The 6,879-nt window shown below is 44.1% G+C and overlaps 1 pseudogene; it reads left to right on the top strand.

The window, feature by feature from the left end:
• The first annotated feature begins 5,234 nt into the window (after positions 1-5,234).
• LOC102482213 (RNA-binding protein EWS pseudogene) lies at positions 5,235-6,599 on the top strand (annotated as a pseudogene).
• The last annotated feature ends 280 nt before the right edge of the window (positions 6,600-6,879 follow it).

Below are 6,879 nucleotides of genomic sequence, written 5' to 3'. Positions count from 1 at the left end.
GCAATCCCTTCTCCTCCATTCTCCCCTCGGGATCTTGGGCACGTACACACATGCGCCCGGCATGAGTTTAAGCCACCGGGTCCAGGACTTGAACCGCGATTGACCATGTGGGAGTCCAGCGACATAGCTATTACGCTAACTGCTGGCCCCAAGGGGTGCTTTCTTACTTTCTCTCTCTTTCTCTGTTTCTCTCCAGTGAGCACACATGCCCTCTGACAAAGTGAGAATAAAAAAAAAAGTCAAGAATGAAATAAAACAATGAAGAAGAAAATTTTTCAATTAAACACAATCTGTTATGGTGGTTGAAATTAATTTGCAAATTCAAAATTTCCTGGCTTACAGATAAGCTATATTATATATACACCTTCTTAGGCTTAGGACACGAGAGTTTATGTCAGCTCAGAAACCAGAGAAGCAGTTGACGGTTTGGAGAGTATGGAGGTAAAACCACCCGGTCCAGTTACAAAGGCATCTTACTTCCAGAAGCAACTAAAAAACTAACACTCTCTTCTTGGAATCTGTGCAAAGAGACCTCTGTAAACTATTTATAATTGCTTAAGTTGGTCATATTAGTTTCTTTCCATATTCCCAGAGTTTGATTTGAGGTGAACTAGCCTTTTATTCTATTTTTTGCCAGAGGGTGCATGGGCTCATCAGAGAGAGACAGAGAGAAAGAGAGTGAGGGACAAAGCGCCCCCCAATGGGGTAAGGTCACAGCGCAATCTCTTCTCCATTTCTGCATCTAGTCAGAACTTGGAGTATACATGCATACTTGCCCAGTGTGTTTTTCAAGTCTCTGGGGCCAGGATTAGAATCACCTAGTTGGCCAAGTAGGATACAACTCTCTTAACCGAAAGAGCATGGAGCTGTCCCTTTTTCAAACTTTTTAAAGTTTTTTTTTAAAGTTTATTCCACAAGAGAAAGAGAGAGAGAGAGACATCCCCAGTAGAGTCTTCACACCATGATCTGTCTCTAGTGTCAGTTGATTGACATCATAATCATGAACACGTGCACCTGGGAGTTCTCAGGGAGGTCCCAGGTGTGAACTAAGGAACTTTCCAATGTGGGTCCAGTTGTGTTACTGCTTTGCCACCACCTGGCCCCATGAGCTAGCCTTTTATGTGTGAAAATTTGAAGAGCCATTTGAATCACAGTATTCTACTCCTGTTTTATTACCTGTGTTCTATTTCTGTCTCTCTCTTTTTTTTCCCCCAGTATTTTTTTTGAGAGATTTTTGCTACAGGGCACGTACGCTCTCCAGACAGAGAGACAGAGAGACAGAAAGCAAGAAATCCCCCCCCCCAGGGGGGATGGCCACGCTGCAATCCCTTCTCCTCCATTCTCCTCTCAGGATCTTGGGCACACACGCACAAGCACCTGGTGTGAGTTTTAAGCCACTGGGTCCGGGACGCGAACCACAGTCAATTACGTGGGAGTCCAGCAACATAGCCATTATGCTAACTGCTGGTCCCTCCCCAGTATTTTTAACGGCACTTTTCCCTGCCTTTTTAATTTTTTTAGAGGTTTTTGCTATAGGGCGTGTGTGCTCGTCAGACAGACAGACAGACAGAGACAGAGAGACAGAAAGCAAGAAATCCCCCCCCAGGGGGGATGGCCACGCTGCAATCCCTTCTCCTCCATTCGCCTCTCAGGATCTTGGGCACACACGCACAAGCACCTGGTGTGAGTTTTAAGCCACTGGGTCCGGGACGCGAACCACAGTCAATTACGTGGGAGTCCAGCAACATAGCCATTACACTAACTGCTGGTCCCCACTTTTCCCTGCTTTTTGAACAAGTGACCCTCATTTTGACTTTTTACTGGGCCCTGCAAATTCAGTCTCTTTTTTTTTCTTTTTATAGTTCATATGTTTAAGCTTTCATGCCTTATGAGAAAAATTCTTACACATAGAAACCAGGACATTCAATATGATTTTACTGTAATAGCAATCTCCATTCTGATCCCCAGAAATCCATGAATATTTTGGAATTAGTGCATTGAGTGTGTGATCCCATATTTGCTCCCAGTGTTGTTATCATACTGATAAATTCTATCTGTACAAATAACACTATTAATATTGTTGAAATGTCTGCAGATGATTTCCTGATTAAGCTAGCACAGGTTGTTGGAAAGTCATGACTCATTTTTGCATAGAGAAATACATCATAACTTTTCCAATGACCTAATATTTAAATCCTCTTTTTATCACATCAATATCCCATTTTATTATTGCAAGAATGGCTTTCTCTTTCCCCTATGTACTAGGATAAAGCCAAAAAGTTTCCAGAGAGCTTTGCTTGGTATCAGATGGTTAATCATAATGGCTCTTGCTCATTACTGGAGTAGAAACTCATCTGGCAGAAAAACTCGGTGACCACCACTGGCAGTTAATTGCCCATAGGGAGAACTGATATTTCAGAGAACACCTCAGAAAAACCAAAGAGTTTCTTTGCCTTAAGGCTGTTATCCTTGTCATCACAGACTCGGCAGTTCTGCCAAGGCCTGCCAGGTTTGTTCAGGTTGAACTTCATTGAAACTGTGCTCAATCATGGGGGGAATCCAGTTAAAAACTAACCTAGGAAGCCAAAGTTTCAGTTCTTTAAATTAATTCATACAACCCTGTCACCCAGATGAAATGCTTTCCAATAGGTTATCTGAGGTGGACAAATTTCTGCCACTTCACTAAACCATATTTTCGATTTCTGCTATACTACCACCAAAATCTGTGTAGTCATTCTCATACTAAATAAAACCTTAATACTCTGGTAGATAAAACTTTGTTTGCCAAGCCCAATTTGTTTCTCCCTGGGTGCATAGCCAGATTTCCCAGTTTCCCATGAATGTATTAGTCGTGGTTATATAACTGGTTTCTGGCCAATAAAATATCAGAAGAAGTGATGCACACCACTTGTTGTATGTGCTCCTGTACCTGTTTCCTTCTCTCTTTTTTTTTAATAAATGTATTTTTATTTGCTATAAGGCATGTGTATGTGTGCTCACTGGGGATCGAGGAGGAGAGAGCAAAGTTAGAAAGCACACCTAGGGGAGATGGCCATGTCACAATCCCTTCTCCTCCATTCTCCTCTAGGGATTTTGGAGAGTGATATGGGGCATATCACATACAGTTGCTTAATCACACAATCATTTGCAGACATTTCAACAACATTGATTGCCTTATTTTTACAGATAGGCTTTATCAGTATGATGATAACACTGGAAGCAAATATGAGATCCCATATGCACACTCACCTCCAGTGTGTTTTTCAAGCTATCAGATGCAGGATTCGAAATGTGCAGTCGGCCATGTGAGATCCAGCTGCCTTACCCACCATGCCACCAAGTGGCCCTCTCTCTTTCTGTTGTCTGGCTACTGATACTTAAAATGAACCTGGAATTCACAGTTTAAAGATTTTTTAAAGAACCATGTGATTTGAAGGATCCTAGATCCTAAATCACCAGTTGTAGAAGCCCATCTGATTGGACATACTCACAGCCCAAATTACATGAATCAGGAATAGATCTTATTGTTTCAAACTGTCGAGAGTTTAGTATTGGTCTGTAACACATCTATTGCTGTTTAATTACTATATAGACCTGCGGAGATTTTACTGCAAGGATCTTGACTAGAGATAGCCATGCTTACTATAGCAAGTTTTCTTTTTCTTTTTTTTTTCTTTTTATTTTTGGAGAGTTTTTTGCTATAGGGCACGTGCACTCGCCAGACAGACAGAGAGACAGTAAGCAAGAAATCACCCCCAGGGGGGATGGTCACGCCGCAATCCCTTCTCCTCCATTCTCCTCTCGGGATCTTGGGCACGCACGCACATGCGCCCAGCGTGGGGTTAAGCCAACCGGTCTGGGACTCGAACTGCGGTCGACTACGTGGGAGTCCAGCGACATAGCCATTACGCTAACTGCTGGTCCCTATAGCAAGTTTTCTTAACTTTGAATTTCATAGAAAAGAGGGTTTTGGTGCAGGACAGTTTTCCAGGTGTCCTTGGACCAACTCAATTCTCACCTTTCTTGCTTACAGTTCTAAAAAATAACTGTAGAAGGAGCTGGGATTCCAATATCCTGAGATAGGGAGAGACTACTTGAAATAGGCCAGGCCTTGCTCTTGTTCCACCTAGAAAACTTAACATCTTGAGTTAGTAGAAACTGCTTGGGATTGACTGGTCTTTGTTTCTTTCTCCCCTAGAAGCAGGATGTCCTTCAAAGATTTTCCCAATGTGGTATGTGGCTCCTGAGGCATATAACCCAGGGAAAGCTGCATTTGGAGACCCCTCAACTGTGGTGTAAAGTGGTGTACATGCAGTCAAGACTCCATCTGCCCTATGCAGGTTTTTTGAGCCTTGAGGAACTGGCTCACAATAGATGCAAGACATCTTTCTCCTGCTGCCTACCTGTAAGTATCAAATCATCTTTGCACAACTTGCTGTGTGTGAATGTGCTAGCTCATTGAACTCTGACATATAGGTAAGCAGTGCATGGTGGACCTAAACAGTAGCTCAGGATGCAGTGGGTGCAAGTACATGGATTCCTATTTCTAGTAGTTGTCATAATGATGATCTTTGCTATTCTCTCATGTAGTAAGGGTCCTCTCTTGGAATTGCTCATTAGTAAACCTGCTTTTGCATTTGGTAATCTCAGGTGTTTCCCTCTAAGATCTCATCTAGTCATCCTAAGAGAATTTTTCATACCATCTCCAGAATCCTTCTTACCAGTAAGCCTAAAATATGCAAAACTACTCAATACTTTTACCAAAATCATTATATTCTTTTCATGACTGTATGCCAAAAATTCAACTAATTTCATGAAGACCATGTCTTTTTAAAATTAAGGGCATTGACTCAGGAGCACTTAAATATGTGAAGGAAAGAATGCTGGACCTAAAAGGAGAGATTGGGAGAAACACTGTAATTGTTGGGGATCTAAACACCCCATTAGCTCCCTTTGACAGATCATCTAGGCAAAAAATAAATAGAGAGATACAGGACCTAATTGATATGATAAATTGAATGGGCTTGATAGATATCTATAGAATTTTCCAACCTAAGTCCACAAAATATACATTTTTCTCACCCCAGCATGGAACCTTTTCAAAGACTGACCATATGTTAGGACACAAATCAAGCCCTTACAGATTCAAAGGCATAGAAAATATATCCAGCATTTTCTATGACCATGATGGAATTAAACTCAAGATTAATATCAAGAAAAACCCTGTTGGACGGACGTTGAGAGAACGAGGAGGAAAGAGAGAAAATGGCATCCACGGATTACAGTACCTACAGCCAAGCTGCAGCTCAGCAGGGCTACAGTGCTTACACTGCCCAGCCCACTCAAGGATAGGCACAGTCCACCCAGGCTTATGGGCAACAAAACGATGGAACCTATGGACAGCCCACTGATGTCAGCTCTACCCAGGCTCAGACCACTGCAACCTATGGGCAAACCACCTATGCAACTTCTTATGGACAACCTCCTACTGGTTATACTGCTTCAACTGCCCCCCAGGAGTACAGCCAGCCTATCCAAGGGGTACAGCACTGGTGCTTATGATACCACTACTGCTATGGTCACCACCACCCAGGTCTCCTAAGCAGCCCAGTCTGCAAATGGCACTCAGCTGCTTACCCAGCCTATGGGCAGCAGCCTGCAGCCACTGCACCAGCAAGACAATAGGGCTGTAACAAGCCCGCTGAGATTAGTCAACTTCAATCTAGCACAGGGGGTTACAACCAGCTCAACCTAGGATATGGACAGAGTAACTACAGTTATCCCCAGGTACCTGGGAGCTACCCCATGCAGCCAGTCACCACACCTCCATCCTATCCTCCTACCAGCTACTCCTCTACACAGCTGACTAGTTATGATCAGAGCAGTTACTCTCAGCAGAACATCTATGGATAACCGAGCAGCTATGGACAGCAGAATACCTGTGGTCAACAAAGCAGCTGTGGGCAGCATCCTCCCACTGGTTACTCTATTCCCCCAAACTAGATTCTACAGCCAGCTCCAAGTCAATATAGCCAACAGAGCAGCAGCTACGAGCAGCAGAGTTCGTTCCAACAGAATACCCCAGTAGCCTGGGAGTTTATGGGCAGGAGTCGAGATGATTTTCCAGATGAAGAGAGAACTGGAGCATGAGTGGGTCTAATAACTGGAGCAGGAGAAGAGGGTGATTTGATTGTGGATACATGAGCAGAGGTGGGCAAGGAGGAGGATGGGGTGGAATGGGCACTAGAGAGCAAGGTGGCTTCAACAAGTCTGGTGGACCCATGGATGAAGGACCAGATCTTGATCTAGGTCCACCCATAGATCCGGATGAAGACTCTGACCACAGTGCAATTTATGTGCAAGGGTTAAATGACAATGTAACTCTAGATGATCTGGCAGACTTCTCTAAGCAGCATGGGGTGGTTAAGATGAACAAGGGAACTGGGCAGCCCTTGATCCACATCTACTTGGTCAAGGAGACAGGAAAGCCCAAAGGAAATGCCACACTGTCCTATGAAGACCTACTGACTGCCAAGGCTGCTGTGGAGTAGTTTGATGGAAAAGATTTCCAAGGGAGCAAACTTAAAGTCTCTGTTGCCCAGAAGAAGCCTCCAATGAACAGCACGGAGGGTGGAATGCCACCCTGTGAGGGCAGAGGGGTGCCACCCTTACTCTGTGGAGGTCCAGGGGGCCAAGGAAGTCCTGGGGGCCCCACAGGTTACACTAGAGGCCATGGAAGAGATAGAGGAGGCTTCCCTTTAAGAAGGCCCTGAGGTTCCTGAGGGAACCCCTCTGGAGGAGGAAATGTCCAGCATCCAGTCAGTGACTTGCAGTGTCCTAATCTGGGTTGTGGAAACCAGAACTTCACCTAAAAGACAG

The sequence above is a fragment of the Tupaia chinensis genome, unplaced genomic scaffold (assembly GCF_000334495.1).
Source record: "Tupaia chinensis unplaced genomic scaffold, TupChi_1.0 Scaffold142961_1, whole genome shotgun sequence".
Taxonomy (NCBI): Eukaryota; Metazoa; Chordata; class Mammalia; order Scandentia; family Tupaiidae; genus Tupaia; species Tupaia belangeri.
This window is presented reverse-complemented; position numbering and strand designations above follow the sequence as displayed.